At 42.0% G+C, this 19541-nt stretch overlaps 1 protein-coding gene across 1 annotated transcript in view; it reads left to right on the forward strand.

Annotated features, from left to right (window-relative positions):
* The first annotated feature begins 3093 nt into the window (after positions 1-3093).
* Cdk17 (cyclin dependent kinase 17) overlaps positions 3094-19541 on the forward strand; it is a 78417-nt gene continuing 61969 nt past the window's right edge. The window contains exon 1 of the mRNA XM_038314917.2: positions 3094-3433. The gene's annotated coding sequence lies outside the window, so the exon portion shown is untranslated. The remainder of the gene's footprint in view (positions 3434-19541) is intronic.

Below are 19541 nucleotides of genomic sequence, written 5' to 3' on the forward strand. Positions count from 1 at the left end.
TGCCCCCAGGATGCTGTTCTTCTCTGCTCAGAACAGCTTGGCATGCATTAGTCTCAATGGAAAGAAAATGATTTTTAATCTCAGAACCTCTCCCAGCTTTCAGTATATAAATGTGACTTTCCAGAAGGAAGAGAAAAATGTGGCATTTCCAAGTGGATTTGAACTTGAAATTCTTCCCACCCCCCCTCCCCATTCACCAGTGCCAGGAAGTTTTATGAAAACCACATAACATATTTAACTGCAGTTTGGGAAATATTCAAAGTTGGGAAATATCCTAAATTAAAAATTATTTTACAGCCGGGCGGTGCTGGTACACGCCTTTAATCCCAGTACTCGGGAGGCAGAGGCAGACAGATCTCTGTGAGTTCGAGACCAGCCTGGTCTACACAAGAGCAAGTTCCAGGACATGCTCCAAAGCTACAGAGAAACCCTGTCTCGAAAAACCAAAAATAAAACTAAAAAAAAAAATTATTTTACTAAGCCAGGCATGGTGGCACATGCCTTTAATCTCAGTGTTCAGGAGGCAGAGGCAGGCAGATTTCTGGGAGTTTGAGGCCAGCCTGGTCTATAGAGTGAGAATTCTAGGACAGCTGAAGCTACATAACAGAGAGGTCCCATAAAAAGAAAACAAAACAAAAGCCAAACCAATCAATCAAACAAACAAACAACCCCCAACCCAAAAACAAACAAATAGAAATTATTTTACAAAGTAAAAAGAAAAATTCCTAAAAATTGCCTACTAGTGAAATGGCCAATCAACATTACTGGGTAACATAAAGAAAGAACTGTGCTTTATTTAGCCTCTGTCCATCTTCACATTCCCCCCCATCTTAGACACCAGAAGTTACTTACCCCTCCTTCCTCAATTTCATTACCATTGCTGTGTGATTTTGTCTCCCATTTACACATTAACCTCTTGGTTCCTTGAGCGATCTGCATGCGTATTGCTTATTTCCGCTGGCAGAACACAAGAGCAAAATAAATACTAGACCTCGGCGTCTTTAAGGTCTAGCATGGTACCTGGCCCAGACTGTGCAGTTAGCAAATTCTCTTTTAAATGAAACAACTCAAATAGATCAACCAAATTATCATCTAGATTCTAAGGCTCAAATTTCTACTATGGGTTGTGGGAAAGAAGAGTATTCGTTGGCAGTTTTGGCTGAGGCAGAATAATCTTTTGTTTGTAATGGGCTAATTCTAGTTCAATGATAGGAAGGAGGAATTATAGATGCGGAAACTCAGGGTGTAATTATGTAGACTTCCTTTGACTATTTTGAATATTTACTAAGAGAACAAAAAAACATGTAATTGCTTTTAAAATAAGGCAAGCATGTGAAAATGTTTGGCATAAAAGTAGGTCATGTATAATTTTTTTTTTTTTTAAGCCAGGCAGTGGTGGTGCATGCCTTTAATCCCAGCACTTGCTACAAAGCAAGTTCCAGAACAGCCAGGACTGTTATCGAGAAACCCTGTGTGTGTGTGGAGGGGGAACGACCCAAAACAAAACAAAAACCAAAAACAAAAAAAACAAAAGTATTTTTTTCTCTAACTTATAAAGAACTCTGAAAATGAAGCTAGCTTTTACCATATTATAAAATTGCTTGAGTAGGAACCATGTTTAAAAAAAAAACACTAACAGTACCGTTTAAAACTGCACACTGCATACTCATTTTTAGAGCGGCATCTCAGATATGTGCTTTTTTTTTATATGAGTAAACAAGTGTTAAAGTACTTGTTGAACATAATTATTGTTAACTTATGGCTCCTGGTAATTTTAGAGACACAGGAGAAAACTGATTGATATATTTACTTTGGAAGTTGTAGAAAACACATTCAACATTGCCCAATAAAGTAATAGAAAGAAGGCGGCAGGAAGCATTTTCAAGGGAAAGGTGTTTGCCTAGCAAGCCAAAAAAGCAAAAACAAAAACAAAACCCCAAATAAAACAAACAAAAAAACCTGACACTATTCAGAAGCCCTTAGGAAATAATGAGATTTGAAATTTCATTTAAAATGTATTGTGCACTTCCTGGTGTTAAAATGGAAAAACAAAACAAAAAACCAACCCTCACCCTACAAGGCCTTTTGTATGGTTAACATTTTCTTGTTTAGGACATTCACATCCGGGCCCCATTATCTTCTTTCAGTTTTCTCATTATCTCCCTCAGGGGATTTAAAATATTTTTTACTTTATGTTTCTATCCCTACTTGTGGGAAAAAGTGGGCCAGTATCACTTTGGTTGTCTACACGCTTACTCAACTGTTCCTGAACTGTAAACGCATTTACAGAAACTGGGCCAACTTCCTCGGCCCTTCTCCTTCAAGAAAACCTAACTCACTGCAACAGTAGCCCTTTCTGGGTCGTATAGCATAGTATTGGCCCTCTCACAACGCTCGGTTTTATTGTAACCGTTGATAATCTGTCATCCCAGCGAGATTCTAGGGCTTCTGACCACCCAGCAAGTGCCAACAGTGTCAAAACATAAAAAAAAAAAAAAAACAAAAAAAAACCAAACCACTGTGGCTCAAATCAAAACTTCGTGCGAGGAAGATTACTCCAGTAGCACCACAGCCAGCCACAGAACAGAAGAAAAAAAGTAGCAGCGATCGATCGAGATGCTTCTGTGTGGGTCACAGGATATCAACTCTCTCGAGAAAGTCCGTGCCATGCGGAAGGCATCCCGTGTCCAGTAGCGACTGGAAACACTTCAAGCCAGAGTTTTGCTGTTGTGAGGGGCTGAAGTACGCCGATCGCCTCCTCGCCAGTCGCTGCGGACCGGCACAGGGTAGAGATCGGTCCACCGAGAGGGTCTCCTGCCCTCCCGTTGTGTAAGAAGCCAGGCTTGGGGCGCGAGTTTCCTGGGACAATCCCGCCCCTCCCAGGCCCCGCCTCCGGCCCCGCCCCCAGACAGGCCCCGCCCCTCCCCGCCGCCGCCGCCGGCAGGGGTCGCGCTGCCCCAGGCGAGCCGTGCAGGCGGGGGTGGGGAAGCTCCCGCAGTCGGTCGCTCTTCGCTGCCGCCGCCGCTGGTTGGATCGTTTCAATAAAAGTCTTTTTTTTTTTTCCTCTCTTGCTCGCTCCGGGGAACAGGCGGAGGCGTCAAGCCGCAGCCGCCGCCGAGCGAGAGAAAGCGACGCGCACGCAGACGAACGAGAGCGGCGGCTGCGCTCTCCCTTGCACCCCGCGTCGCCCCGTTCCGCCCCGGACTCCACGACCGGGGACTACTGGGCCGTCCGTGCGACTCCACGGCCCGGGAGCCATGTTGAGCGAGGGGCTCGGGCACGCGTGAGGCGGCCGGCGGCCCTCGCGGAGCGGAAGGCGCGAGGTGGGGGGGGGGGAGGCCTGAGGCTGAGGCGCCTCTGCGCGGCCACCGCCACCACCGGACCTGCATCCGCTCGCCCGCCCGGAGGAGTCCGTGTCCCCCCGCACTTGCTGGTGAGTTGGCGGCGGGGTCGGCCGGGGATCGCGACGCCTGTCAAGCCGGCCGCTCGGACGGGGACGGTGTCGGTCGCGTGTCCGCGCGCGGCGTGGGCTGCGGGGGTGCCGAGCTGGGGGAGGCGGAGGTGGGGGTGGTTGGGGGGGCGAAGGGCTGCCGTCGCCGCCGGAGGTGGCTGCCGATCGGGGGCTCCTTGGGAGGCCGGTGGCCCCGCGGGGCGGCGGAGGGGAAGAGGCGGAAAGTCCCCATAGACACAAAGGTCCCCGGGGCCCGGGTGGAGGCGCGGGGCGCGGGCGGGGAGGCGGGAGTGGGCGAGGACGCGGGCGCTGCGGGCTCCTTGGAGACGCGGAGGCTGCGCGCCGGTGGGTTGCTCGGCGGGGGAGGAGCCCTCGCGTGGGGAGCGGGTCGACACAAAGCTCCGGGCAGCCCTCTGGCTGGCGGGTCACACCCCTGAGTGTCGCTCCAACCGGAGGCGGAGGGACTGTGGGAAACCCAGAGAACCCGGGAGATGGGGCGGAGGGGGGGGGGGGAGAGTTCCACCGTTGTCTCGGCTGCAGTCGCTTTTCGCAGTGTTTCAGTGTTTCTCAGCTGGGTGGCCTCGGATTATCCTCCCCCACGTCACCCCCGCACTGCCACATCGCCTTCCCCTGTGGTTTCTTGCCCACTCGTTCTCTCCCCTACTTTTCACCCACTCCTTCTGGGGTAAGCGGTGTTTTGCCGTCAGCTAGGAGAACGTTTGCTAATGACAGGATGCCGGACTCGTTCTGACCCTGAACTGCCTTGAACTCTTCTCCCCCCCCCCCCCCCACCCTTTCCTTTCTGGGATCTACTGTGTCACATGGCCATTAACAATTAGCTTTTCTTCTTCAAAAATGGCAAGAGCGTTTAGCTGAAATCCGTGGCGCCTCTCCCTTATGTTAATTTTTGTGGCCATCGAAGACGCGTCAGTGGTCCCATTTTAGCGCCTCCCAAGCCAAATTGATTTCCGAAGCACAAGTGGCAGATTTTGTTTGGAGTCTTGGCCATTCCTTTGGCCAGCAAAGTGTATTCCTGGTAGCAAACCTGTCACTTCACAGGAAACGCTTGACTTGAAGGCAGACAGTTCTTACCTCCCAACTTTACTGTCTTTCTTTTTCTGAGCCTTTGTTGGATTTCTTTTAAATGACATTTGTGCAAGATTATCTAAGTAAAATCTAAGTGACTGTTTGAGGTGCGCTTTGTAAACTGCGGAGCAGAAGAAAATGAATGAGACCTCTGATCAGATGAATTGACTTTAAACCTTTGAATCTGGAAATATGAGAAAAAAATTGCGGGTGGTCATATAGTTGGTTTTATTTTGTTCTTTTATTTTATTTTGGTTTTTTGAGACAGGGTTTCTCTGTAGTTTTTTGGAGCCTGTCCTGAAACTAGCTCTGTAGCCCAGGCTGGTCTTGAACTCAGAGATCCACCTGCCTCTGCCTCCCACGGACTGGGATTAAAGGAGTGCGCCACCGCCCAGTTTATTTTGTTCCTTTATGATCCTAAGGAGTTGGCTTATATATTAATTGTAGTGTCGCTTTGTTAATGAAGTCATTTTGGTTTTGGTCATTCTACATCTGCATAAGCAGTGGGTTCCAACAAAGGAAGACAGTATGACATTTATTTTTTAATGTTTTGAGAGTGGATATAGGAATGTGAAGTGTTCTTGTATCTGGCTAACCGTCTCATAGGCCAGAAGCATTAACTGTGTGAATGCTGTCCTTCAAAGAAATGCTACTGAGCCTTTTGAAAAATTCCAATGCAGCCTCCTCCTCTCGGGGTTTGAATTCGATCCCGGGAACACAGGCAAAGATGGAAAGAGAGCACAAATTCCACAAAGTTGTCCTCTGACTTCCACATGCCCGTACCCACACACATCATGCAAATAGTAATAGTAATAGTAATAATAATAGCAGTAATAATAATAATGATGATGCATATTTTAAAATTCCTATGCAAACAGGAGTTTTAACTACTTTTGCAGAGAAAATGAAAACGTTACTGAAAATACGAACGAGAAGAAAATAAAAATAAATTCTGTTTAGTGTAGGTGCTATGATTTGTCCAGTAATAACACTCATATCTTGCAATTCGCTGACTTTAAAATATTGGCATTAAAATTTTAGGTATTTCAGCTAGGGATTAGTCTGCATTTTTCAATTTCCTATCTTTCTCCCCACTCTCCCAACCAAACTGTTTTAGAAACCTTTGTGAAATTAACAGGCCACATTATTAATTGATGCTTAATATACTTATTAAAAATCATGTACATTTTTTCTGTACACTTAGTGCCTACTTAGATAATAAAATTTAGTGTTCCTATGAGGAAATTTATCAGAAACCTAATGTTTCTGGATTGTGGGTTGTTTATTTTTTGCCCAGATTTTCACATTACTTTTACATCCAGGAAAAATGCAGAATTAAAGTCTTTTTAATATCATAATTTCCCTATTACTAAAATGGGTATTTGAAAATTATGTAGTTTATTCCCATACTTGTACTCAGGCCTAAGAAAGTAACTTGTTGTTAACTATATAACATAGTATATAACCTGTCCTATACAAGTTTGTTATCAAAACAAAAAGATAGTTATGTAGATAGTAAGGAAAGATGAAATTAGAAGAATTAATTAAATGTTTGTTAGCTTTGATGCTATATGATGATGCTATATAATATGTGCTATATTATATAGCTTATAAGTCATTGGTTCTGCATAAACTAGAAAGTAGAAAATCTTTTTGTCTTGTATCATAGCTTAGCTGTGTTGACTATAGGGATTTAATGTATGTTTGGATACATATAGTTTTCAAATACCGTCTTGGGCCTACAATTATGAAGGGAAGTGTAAACGGCTTGTTTTCCTCCTGGCTTTCAGCAGTACAGTTTCCTTTTCCTTCATGGATGAAACAGAGTTGCAGGCTGTACAGCAGTGCCCAGGACAAAAGCGATTGTGGCTGCAGAGGAAGCTATTCAAAAAGGGGAGGTGATGATGTCCCCTAATATTAAAAAGCTATCTGAACACAGTACTTTTTGCCTGCTTCCTTTGTTATTGTCTCATAGTCTTGGATATTTAAAAGATGTTACATTCTGAATCTTTATTGTTCTTTAGTGTTTGTATAGTTCTGACAGTCTTCTACATGGGTCTTCTCCTTCTGGGGTGGATAATTACTGAAGAAATGTGTTTCTGTGTTGGTGGGAAAAGGCCTTTATTTGTTAAATCCTACTTATAGAAATAGGCTCTGTGGTATTTTAGGAATGATCTCTCCTTTTGTGCATGCAAAGAAGAGTGATTTGGGATTCTTTTGAATTTGAAGTGGGTAGTTTTGCTCAAACTTTTTAATACCTATTGAAGTATATGTTATAAAATGATTATGCTATTTTTTTTCATTTTCAACGTTGATACAGTGCTATTTAGAATGTGCTTTACATGGCACTGGTAAATATTAGAAGACCCATTCTGCAGCTTGCTAGCGAATTTAACCTGTCTCGTTGCCAATTTCTTTGAACTCCTGGAGAGAGAACTGATTAGACTGGCCTTCAAGGGTTCTTGCTGTTAGTGGATTTGTCATAATTTTGCTTACAATATAATCAATTGGTGTTTAATGTCATATGTGTATTTGTTTACTTTTGATATCTGCAAAACACTGACCTGGGAAAAGGCATAGTCAAGGGCCTGAAGAAATGTCTTGTGACTTTCTCTTTCTGCCATGTTTTGCTCTCCCCGCTGGCCACCTTGGAAAGTCAATAAACATCTGCCAGTAAATCTAATGTTTTATGGTCTGCAGTAGCACACCATGTAAACACTTGTTTTGAGGAGGTAGAGTTACAGAGCTCCAGCGTGTCAGGATAGCTTGTCTAGCAGAGGACACGGTTAATGTTTAATTGCTTTTTTCCTCTAAGTTTATATTGTGTATTGAATGATTGCATGGCCCCCAAATTGAGATCCTTGGAGATAGGCTTGGGGGGACTAATTTAGATTTAGTGAAAATGATCTTGCCTTCTAAAAATATTTTTATTCTTTGATACACTGTATCTTAGACCGCTTCATCTTCCATAACAAAGCATCACATGTTGGATGCTTCCTAAAACACTATTTTCTCACTCTTCTGATTCCAGGAGTTTGAAGCCGCCAGAATGCCCATTTGGTTAAGTTCTCGGGAGGCCTCTCCTCTTTGTTTGTGGGTGCCTGTTTTAACTGTGTGATTTTCTGGCGCTTTGTTTGGTGCCTGCAGGTGGAGAGGAAGGATGGGGAGGGGAGAGGATAGAGGAAAAGAACTTGGGAAAGAGAGATTTTTCTTCTTCAAAGGCATAACTACTATTATAAGGGCCCACCCTCTGGTTCCCCCAAACCCACCTCTAAAAACTGGTGGGTGAGAGTCAAAACATGAGCTTGAAGCCACTCAAACATTCAGTATATAATGTAAACTATGAGAAGGAGATTGTCATTAGTTGTGTCCCGAGCTTTTTAAAACACTATTGTTTTGTTAAATCCTCTCAGGAAACCTATTATGTTAGGTAAGCCCCTTTTTATTTTCTTCCTTAATAAGGAAGCAAAGGCCGGCAGTGGGTGAAGTGATTTTCTTCAGGGTCCTACCCCTACAGTGACCCAAGATTCACATTTACGCGGTCAAGAATGCTCATAGTGTCTCCGAGGAGGGGATGCTGAGCAGCTCACTAACAGCTGCAGTGATAAGTCAGAGAAAAGCACATCTGTGTCTGGAGATTTGCCCCGCGATCCTCCCCACCGTGTGCTCTGTTTTGGATGTTAGAGATGGTTTTGCTTTGTAGCCCATGTTAGCGTGAACTACCATGGCTAGTGTGGAGATTTCTTTTCAATCACGAATCTCTCGGTATTTCTACACACAGAAGGAATGTGAATGCTAAGAAGCACACAAAAGACCCTCCCCCCGAATTATGCTTTATATACATTCACTTCCTTTTCAGAATGTCTGTTCATTTACTTTGATTTTACATGGATTAAAATTATTGAATTTGTACAGTTGAAATCATTTGAGCGTATGCCTTCTGTGTTGGCCAGTTTTACATTCCTCTGACAGACTATGTAAGAAAACCACCTTATAAGAGGAGACAGCTCTTTTGACTCATGGTTCAGAGGCTTCAGTCCATGGCTATTTGGCTCCATGGCCTCTAAGCCTGTGGTCAGCTAGGACATCATGGCGAGGCGCATGCGTGTGGTGGAGCAAAGCAGACAATCTGGCATCAGGGGAGCCAAAGGACAGACAGAAGGAAGAGGCCAGATAGATTAGATCCTTTGAGGCCTTGCTGTCCAGAACCTACTTCCTTACTTTGACCTTCCTCCTGAAGTTTCCACTGCCTCCCAACAGCTCACTAGGTTATTAGTTCATAAATATATTAATCTATTCATGCGATCAGCGCCTTTATGATCCAGTCTTTGTCCAAAGGGCCCACTCACTGTCTGAACACTGTTGCACGGGGCCCTGAGCTTTTAATACTTGAGCTTCTGGGAATATTTGGGAGCCAATCCATGATGCCATCAAAAGGATCCTTTGACTAGTATTGGTAAAAACTTCAACACGTATGTGTGCACACACACACACACACCACCTACTGGTTTTTGATCTTGATATAGCTTACTGTAAGCAAGGTATAAATTTTGCATATTTTAATCAGATAGCTACTGAATTTCATATTGAAAATTGATCCTCAGGATAGAGAAACTGGATTAGTATGGTTAACATATATGGTCCATTAGGTGAAAAGGAACTTTGCCCCATGAAGATTAATAATAAGAACCATTTAGCTGTTCATCTTGGCACATACCTGTAATTCTGTGCTGGGGTGGGTGAGGCAGGAGGATTGGAAGCAATTTCAAAGCCATTCTGAGCTTCACAGAGAGATTCTGTCTCTAAAAACCTAAATGAAAAAGACAAGGTTGTTTTTTTGGTGTGTGGTATATATATTTGTATATATGTATACGTATATGTGACTCATACACATGTACCAAGGCCAGAGGTTGGTATGTTGTGTGTGCTATTGTTTGCTGCCGTTTTCTTCATCTTTTTTTTTTAAAGTTCTCTCATTGAACCCCGAGAGTTAATTTTTTCAGTAAGACTGGCTAGACAGTGAGCTGAGCACCAAGGACGCTGCCCATATCTTCTAGCTCTGGGAAGTAGGCAGGTGGCACTCTGCACAGCTTTTTCCATGGGTTCTAGAAACCTGAACTCAGGTCCTTGCTTACATAAGCATTTCCCTAGCAACTCTCTCTCGAGCACTGTCTTTCCTAGAGTGTTCTTTCTCCATTTTATGTTCTTGTTACTATACTTTTAAGAATTCTCAGTTTTACGTGTATGTTTGTAAACAGTGAAGAAAATATCCAAAGCTATTTTTTTCACTTTATCTAGTTTATTTACTAATTTTTTTTTTAAAAAAAATTTGTTTTTTCAAAGCATATATTTAATGGTGCAGTATTTTTTAGTGGTGGCTTGTATTTGTTTTTAGCATATGTTAATGTTCAGTAATTAAAACAAAGGTTGGTAAGAGCTATTTAAGTGTGAGAAATTACCTATTTACAAAACCGAAACAGTTCTCCTTTTTAAATTAATGTATGATTTTATATAGGCATTTTTTTAAAAAAAAATCAGAGGAAAATGAAAATTGTATATTAGAGCCGGGGTTCAAAGATGAGGGAACTTGGGCATTGATATTTTAATGCTGTGATGATTACTTGGAGAAAACTTCTCCGTTTTGAGGCCTGGATGTCATTTCCCCCGACATCTTCCTTCTTCTGCTCTGACGGGGCTGTGGTGTTCGTGTTCTTGGTAACGTTTGTGTCTTCTGTAGTGCTGAACACGTTCTGCTGCGGGGACCGTGTCAGTCCCTCTCTTTTGTTTTTCCCTTCCGTATCCTTATCTGCACACCCCACTTCTATATTGTTCAGTTCAGAGGCCTGGTGGGACCGGGGAACACCACACCACTTAGTAGAGTGCACTCAGAGCTGATGGCCTAGAAACAATGAAAGATCATTTCAGGTTTTGACTCTCAGGGACTACCAGGTTGGCGGTGTTTGTGTGAGAGCAATCTAGAAGTCGGTTATAGGCCAGCTTAGAGGGGTAGTAATTTGGCATTGTTGAGACTTTTTAATTACATGTGAGCCGTTCTGACTTGTTAGAGCAAATGAAGAGAAAAGGCTGGTGGCCCTCAAAACCGGTTTCTTTTAGACAACTGAAAAATACAAAACTTGCATATTTATGCATTAAATATGTATATTTACTTACTTCTAAAGATCTAAAACAGTAGCCAATTCAGAGTAATTCTGCTTAACTAAAGCCTTTCATTTCTTATGAAATCTAGCTCTTCAGCTGCTGGAGCTGAATGCACTTACGGACCACAGAATTGTAGTCAAAGGGTTGTGCAGGGTGTTGAGTGTTGTTCCTGCAACCCAGTCGTCAGTGTTTATAACTGGTCAAGAATTTGTTTCCCAATATAATTAAATTAAAGAGCTTTCACTTTTAAAATGAAAGACTATTAAAACTGAGTCTTATATTATACCTGTGCTGGTATAGTTCTATTATAATTAATACACTTACTTTATATACCAGTGGGTATGGCTTAGTAAAATCATGTTTAAAATGTAACATTTAAAAGTGAACTTTCATAGTTTGAGATTTAGAGCTTTTCAAATATTTCAATTTATAGTCGTATATAGTCTTAATTCATTAACTTTTCTGTGTCACTTTTTGCTACGTTTGTTATTTCAGCAGTAATGGAGTGAGCATTGTATTTCATAATGTAGTAGAGATCTGACCTGTTTGTTCAGGTTGATCAGTGATTCATAGACAAAAGGATCAAAATAGTACGGATTTTAAAACTGGGTCTTCTAAAATGCCTCACTGCGCTTGCCCAGTGCGAAAGTCGCTCTGGAGGTGCGTGTGTGTGTTGCGGTCCTCATTTATTTGGGGGTGAGGTGTAAGGCTGCCTCACCTAAGACACTCAGTGTTGTTTCTTATCTAGGGTCTCTAGGAATGAAGAGGGAGTGATGCACCCACAGTTCCATGACCGCTTCTTCAGGGCCAGGCTCATTTTCCTTGCAATAATTTCCCCTTCCTTAGCCTTGTGGGTTTCCTCTTGTTTGGCATCTACACATTTGAGACGGTGTTTGTGATCTGTGTGTGTGACTCTCGAGTAGAATAATTGCTCCAGGAGCCAATTTTAACAACACTGGCCTTAACCTTTATCCTCGGTCCTGAAGTCTGCCTGAGTGCAGGCTGCCTATTGTACTCTTGTACTCCTGTTTATTATCTTTTGTTCTAGGCCAGGGGCTTCACCTGAACTTCAAAAATATTCTTGTTGATTAGAAACAAAAAGTCCTGTATGTGTACTCGTGCCTGCCTGCCCCCTTCATCTGTCTGTCTATCTCGTTCTCCAGCTCAGTTTCTGAACAACTGAATCCAAACACCGGCTTGTATTTCTAGTGTTCTAGGGTAGTTCTTGGTGAGTCTTGAGTTTTAGCATTGTGCTAAGGGGAAAATCTACTAGTATACAAATTAAATTTAGAGAAAGACAAAATGATTTTAAACTGCACCGCTCAGTCATATTTTCTCAAAACCTTCCAGTTTTGGGGGAGCAAGAAAGAGTTAGGATCCTTGTTTATGTATGAAACCGTTCCGTTTATTTGTCCTGAAGTCTTGAAGTGGGCAGGCCTTTGCTCTTTTGGGTTTGTTTCTTATCAGTGTCCTTCTGTTTCTTTATGCATGGTCTTAATTACCATGGTTTTGAAAATTATTTTTAAAATGTACAATAATGTAGAAACTGGGTAATCTAAATTACTTCCTGCATTACTTACATATATTCATATAATATAATTCATACATTCCCAGTTGTCTTCTTTTCAGACGGTTTTGTATTTTTAAGATATTTTTTGTGATGCAACATTTTTTAAGGTGGTAAATAATTTTTAAGGCTGTGAGTTTGTAGTGTTTACATTGATCTATCAAAAGAGGTCTAACCATTCTCTAGTATTTGCCAATGCTTACTTTTACTATTTCAGATTTTCCTATGAAAAACTTGAATGAGAGACACCCCCCCCCCCCACACACACACAGACACACATTTCCTTAGGGCATGTAAATACCCAGAAGTGGGATTCTCAAATGAAAGTTTATTAAGTCTTCTGGTATTTCCTATTGAACTAATATAACCAGTGATAAACCATATTAGTGACGCTAATTGTTGCAGTGAATCTTGATTAGATTCAGAAATACCAAGAACAGTGGAACTGTGTCTGTCAGAGTGCTTCCAGAGATGGTTAGATCATGATGCCTTTGACCTAATGAGTGGGTTTAATCCATTGATAGATTTAGAATATTGGGAGGTGGTGGAACTGCGGAAAGCCAAGCCTGGTCAGAAGAAGTAGGCCACTGGGGGCATAATTATGGGTGCTAGGTTTTCCCTGACCACTTCTTGCTCCGTATGTACTCAACGTCCGGTCTGCCTTGATGTGAGATGCTCCGTTACTCTCTTCCTGTTGTGACCTAAACTTCTGAAACCACAAACTTAACTCTGCTCTCCTTAGCAGTTTATGTCGCGTCTTTTGTCACCGTGAAGCTTGGCTCTGGCGCTTGCTTCTGTAAGTTCACTGTTACTGTGGGGAAATGGGAGGTGCAAACAGGAGTCAGTGGAAGCTTGTGGAGTAGCTGGTCTGTCTCCTTCTTACCTGTGTCACACAGGAAAAAGGTAAGGCCTGGTCCCCGAGGTCCTCTGACCACACATGTACCATGGCATCCCCCACACACCCAGGAATCCACAGACACGCGTTTGCTTCTCACAATTGCATTTGATCCTGGGATGTTGACTTTTTTTCCTTCTTCAGTCCTTGAGTTTTTTGTTAAAAAACTAATTCTAATATTTTGTTTTCTTTCAAACTGTGCCATATAATTTTTTTTTTAAAACGGAGGCAGTTATTTGGGGTGATCCGTCTACTTTTAAAAACATTTATAGCCAGGTGGTGGTGGCGCATGCCTTTAATCCCAGTGCTTGGGAGGCAGAGGCAGGCGATCTCTGAGTTCGAGGCCAGCCTGGTCTACAAGAGCAAGTTCCAGACAGGCTCCAAAGTTACAAAGAAACCTTGTCTCAAAAAACAAAACAAAACAAAAAACAAAACAAAACAAAACAAAAACATTTATTTCACCTTTTAAAATTATTGGTACCTTATATCTTAAATATGTCTGGTATGGCAAGATACTTCATCTTATTTCACCTAATCTTTTGATGTTTGTTTGCATATGTGTTTTTTATTCCACTTTTGTAAATGTTAGGGAAAAACATAGACTGGGGGGTGGTATAAAGGTTTATGGAAGGAAAACTTCAGTTGACTTCTTAGCTCCCTAGAATATTGATCTCTATTTTTTCCCCTCAAAACTGTCTCTTTATTATAAAGTTTGAACTCTAAATATATCTTTCTGTCAGTAAGAACTGCTTCAGGATTGGAGTATATTTCCTTTTACCTGTTTTCTAGGTATTACTACTTAAAGAGTAGCTCAGTAAAACATTACTCATTCATTTAGAATAAAGAAGTACCAAGTAGGAAGAAGGAAATGTGGTTTGGAAGACTATTGGTAGACGAAGTCACAGAGAGACATTCAAACCCCAGTGTGTTTGTTACTTTGTTGCAGGGTTTTGTTACTTTGTTGCGATAATACAAACAATGCAGAATATGAAGGAAGGGTTTATCTGGGTTTATGGTTCCAGAAGGAGAGTCCACAGTGGTGAAGGAGGCCAGAGCAGGAAGTTGGGAGGTTACATCTTCAACCACACACAGAAAGCAGAGAGCAAACTAGAAGTAGTCTAGAGCCATAAGCTCTGAAAGCTTGCTCACCTGCAGTGAGGTTCTACCTCTAGCCAGGCTGCACTTCTTAAAGGCCCATACCCTCCCTGAGTGGTTCACCAGCAGGAGACCACGTGTTCAAATTCTTGAGCCTGTGGGAGACAGTTTCAATTTAAGATGCCACACCCAGTCAGGAACTTAGGTTTTATTCATTTGTTGAAGTGAGCTACATGTTAAACATTTTTGTACAGTGAAATTCTTGGGAAAGTTTTATGAGCAGTTGCAAACGGGCCACTTACTGGCCAAATGGATAATGCTTGTCATATGATGATGTTCAAGAGCGGCTTGGACAGTTTGCATTGCGTATTGAGCATGCTGTTTTTACTCTAGTTTGCTTCGCCTCAGAGATGGGAAGACGGTTTTACTGCTTCTCAGGAACACTAAGGAAAGAGTATTTAATTTGTGGACACTGCCATTTTTATCTTCCAGTAAGATAATGTTTCTCTATGTTGGAAATTGCTGTTGCCATTGGGGGTGGCAAATAAGAAATGTAAATAATAGATTTACAAAATGTAGAAATTGTGGTTCCTTTTATCCAGCTAAAATGCCCTTGTTTGTAATCAAGAACACAAATACTATGTCTCTGTGAGTGATTTTCAGTCCTTAAACCTTTACCTCCCTGCGAATGCAGCTGATGGAGTGATGCTGTTCATTGGAAGTTAACTCACCTAAATTGTATGCAGGATCTGAGAGTGAGCTAATTATACCATCTGTGTGCATGTCAGTATTTTAATCTCAACTTGAGTTTGGCTTGAAGTACCTCTACTGTGTTAAAAAGTTTATAAGAGATGTCGTTGGCACACACTATAAATAAATGAATAATTTATGCTGGAGATCTTTGCATACTGAGATAAAATGTTTTATTGTTAATAGCTCTGTAGTGTTGCATTATGTAGCGCAACTGTGGTTTTGTCCTTTGCCCCTCATGATTCTTAGTTGTTCCCTGGTTTCGCTTCTCTAAGTGTTAAATAAGCAAGTATGAGTGTGTTGATGTCTGGAAGTAGCTTTAAAGGGTTGCATTTCCTATTGAGAAGGCTGTTTTTATTCTAGATAACATATGCAGATACATACACGCTCGCAGACACACACACACACACACACACACACACACACACACACACACTTCCACCAGTGAATGTGTTTGAGAAAGAGAGTCCCATGGACTTCCTTGCCCTGTCATTTAAATGATGTAAGAGGATGTGAGAGGCAGTGACACCTCAGTAGGCACGAGCACACTCAGCTAACACTCGCTCCCAGTTTTTAATACCTATCCAGGAGAAGGAGCCAGGCCTCCTTGGAGAAATGGCTGAATTCTTGGGCTGGGGAAAGAAGTGAAAATTTCAGTGACTCTGTGGTTACAGCGCTGGCGTTAAGGACCTTGAACACCTCGAGTAATTTGTCACTGCCTGCTAAAGAGTGCATGGTGGGGGCACCAAAATAAATTAGCATGCAGTTAACCAGAACACAAAATCTGTGAGTTCATACCGATATAAATCTCTTATATAAAATTCCAAAACCATAAATGAAGCTATAGGTGTGTAACATAATTTCTTACCTCTTCTTCTTATTTTTTTTTTCTTTTCTTTTCTGAGACAGGGTTTCTCTGTGTAGCTCTGGCTGTCCTGGAACTCGCTCTGTAGTCCAGGGCAACCTCAAACTCAGAGGTCCACCTGCCTCTATCCCCCAAGGGTGGGGATCAAAGGCCTGCATCAGCACCTCTGTCTTAATTCTGTACTTCTTAAGTATAAACTACACATGGTGATTTCGTTCTAAAGAGTGCAGTCTAAAAATTTGGGGAAAGAATAACTTAACTAGGACAGACCTGAGAAACACTCTCTCAGTCATGTGATCAAGATTAGCATCAGTAATTATAAATGTTTTGCTATTTTGTTGCGAGAATGTACTTCATTTTTGTGGTTTTCTGCCCTGTAAACTAAACCCTGGTTTAGTTGTGAGAAAATGTTAGTCAGATCCCAGTTGAGGAACAGTCTACACATTACTCGAATGGTGCTGGTCAAATTGTCATTGTCACCATCAACAGGGAAGTCAGACCCTGTCATGGCCAAGAGTAACCTAAGCATTTGCAGTTATTGCAGAACAGCGTAGACTGGATAGGACCCTGGAACTCAACTAAGGAAATCGAATTAAATGGTGAACTTCAGTTGATAATAATATATTACGATCGGTTCATTAACTGTGACTAAGATGCCATTCCAATGTACCGAGTATGGGGGGTAGGAGAACTCTGTTGTCCTATGTTTGTAATTTTTCTGTGACTCTACGTTCTAAGAGTTTATTTAAAGTGATAAATGCTTGCCTATTTCTGATAGGCCTTGTCCTATTGCTGTTTTGTACTTGTATCCATCAATCAGTTCAAAAGCCCTGATTTGTCTGTAGCCATATTTCTGGAAGTTTACAGTTGGGTAGATGAGAACTGGTAGGATTCAGGCTGCTACGGTTTTCATCTATCAGTGATGTTGGATCATTTATTTCATAGGTTTATGGGCTGTTTTGCCACCATGAACCCTTATGATCTTTTGTTTTCTTCCGGGTCATCTGTCTGTCTGTTTTTGGCTCAGTACTCTAGGAGAGTAGTCCTTTACATATGCAATCTCAGCTTTAGTTTTTTTGTTTGTTTTCTTAAAGATTGTTTATGGTCTTTTTAAAAATTGAGATTTCTTTTGTTTTCGTGTACTTTTATATGATAATTTTTCCTTTTATGATTGATTTGTAAATGTAGTTAGAAAATCTTTCATCACAACCAATTTTTAAGTGAATTCTGTGTTTTTGTCCTATGTAGTGATGAAGTTTGTTTTCTTTTTAAGTACACTTTTTCATTATTTGAGGATTTGAAAAGTACATAGAATATACTTTGCTCATATTCACCTTCACCTATCTCTTCCCCTCCCAATTTCATGTTTCTCTCTCTCTCTCTCTTTCTCTTAAATAACCCACTGAGTCCAGGTTGTGCTGCCCATTTAAGCATGGGTGTGGTCCATCCACTGGAGCATGGTGGACCTACCGGGGGGGCCACACCCCTAAAGTAAACCAACTGCCCCTCTGCCAGCAGGCTTCAACTGTTGGCTAGCAGTGGGACAGTTTCTGTTTTCACATTTGGATGCATTTTAAGTTCTAAATAGTTCACTTAGTACTTTGTGATCTTTGAAGTATTTAATTTTTTTGTTATTATTCCATCTGTGCATTTGTGGTGGTGGGGAAAAGAGGAGCATGTCTGGAGGTCAGGACAACTGGGAGGCTGCTTCTCTCTCCATCGTGTGGGTTCCACTCGGGCTTGGTGGTAAGTTCTTTTACTGAGGAGTCATTTTGCCAGCCCCTTGAAGCATTTTAAATGCTCATACATTTACTCTTTATTTTTATTTTTTTTAATTTGTGTGTGTGTGTGTGTGTGTGTGTGTGTGTGTGTATGGGGGCTCTGTGTGTGAGAGTGCAGGTGCCCAGGGAAGCCAGGGACGTTAGATGGTCCTGAAGTTGTAGTTACAGGTGGCTGTGAGCCACCCGATTGAACTTGGTTCCTCTGCAAAAGCCGTCTGTACTCCTAACCAGTGGGTCAAATCTCTTTAGCCTCTGTTTTGTTCTTGAGATAAAGCCTCCTGTAGTCGCTGAGGCCGGCCTCAAACTCATGGCAGTCCTCCTGCCTCAGCATCCCAGGTGGAATTACAGGCATCACTCACACACCTGGCTCTGTCTACTCTGGATGGATAAGGGTTGCTAGCGTCCTGGAGAGGTGTAAGAGGAGCTGCTCTCGGTTGCGACCCATGGTTTACAGATGGCTTTGCAGTTGCGAGGACTTGTTTGCGGCTTCTTTAACTGCTAAATTGTGCCTCATTTCCTAGTAGTTTTCTTCTGTTGACTATTCCTACTGGTGATTACTTCTGTACTCAATTTTTCCCTATTGTGTTTCTCAGATTATTTTTCCTTAGAGGAGTAAACGTGTGTCTGATGTATTTCTCATCCTTCTTATAAATTCTCATGCATTATATTCATTCTGATATTGGAAATTATTTAATAACTAGAAATTTTGATCAGTGGACCAATGAACTTACTTATCAAGATATTGAAGCTAGTTGTGTGAGCAGATGCCATCTAATGTAGGTGATGACTTAGCATAACCTTTTACAAAGGTCTTCATATTTTCCAGCAGGGCTGCTGTTGAATCTGGTACTGCTGAACTGAATGTTTCAGAGACGTTTGGGAAGTTGTCCAGCAGTGCTGTAGAATGTTTGCTCCTGGAAAGTGTTACCAGAAATAAGCTGTTGACTTTATTACTTATACCTGTGAAGGAGTGCCATTTTTACGGGGCGTGTCTGTGGGTGGGGTGGAGTAGGCAACAGGACGGTGGGGCCGTGGCTGTGAGGGTGAGCCGAATGGAAGGGACAGGGAGATTGGGAGTGCTGACTGGTGGGAGGGTTGGTCACAGCTAGTGTCTCAGTGCTAGGCTTCACGGGAAGTAGCGTGAGCATCATGATGAAGTTTAAGGGTTGACAGACACAGCAAGGCAAGCCTTCTTGGGTCAGACAGTCAAACAGTTGGAAAGTGAACAATCATTTACTGCTGTTTATTGAAAAATTGAATAGTGTGCTGTTGGTTTACATGATTTTGGGGGGGAAGTTCCTGAAATGAACAATGAAGTTATTTGAAACTCTTATCTTCCTGTCAGGGGTTTCCTGGAATAGTGAAGTCATTTTACTGCTGACAGCTGACTAACTGGTTAATGTAGACTGTAAACTTAGTGTAGACAGTTTCGATTCTTAGCACCCATTCTGAACCACTACAATCTTGAAAATAAAAAGTCAAATTTTTGGTCCCTTCTGTAAAGACAATACATTATTTGTTTTGTTTTGTTTTTAATATGCATTGGTGTTTTGCCTACATGTATGTCTGTGTGAGAGTGTCAGATCTTGAAGTTACAGACAGTTGTGAGCTGTCATGTGGGTTCTGGGAATTGAACCAGGGTCCTCAGAACCATCTCTCCAGCCCCGACAATACATTCTTTGAGTGGGCGATTTGATACTGAATGCTTTTGCCCCTGAGCAACAGGGCCCAACTGTAACCTGGTGCTACAGATACCCAAGTAGGCAGTTGAGTGTAAGTTTGTAGCCAGAAAAGAGTTCAGAATCAGAGAAAAAAAACATGAGTATATATGGATTCTTTTGAAACCAATGCGCCTAGATGGGTTTCTTTTAAGAGTTCTAGTATTTAATGGT

This window comes from Arvicola amphibius, chromosome 17 (genome assembly GCF_903992535.2).
Source record: "Arvicola amphibius chromosome 17, mArvAmp1.2, whole genome shotgun sequence".
In the NCBI taxonomy this organism is placed as follows: Eukaryota; Metazoa; Chordata; class Mammalia; order Rodentia; family Cricetidae; genus Arvicola; species Arvicola amphibius.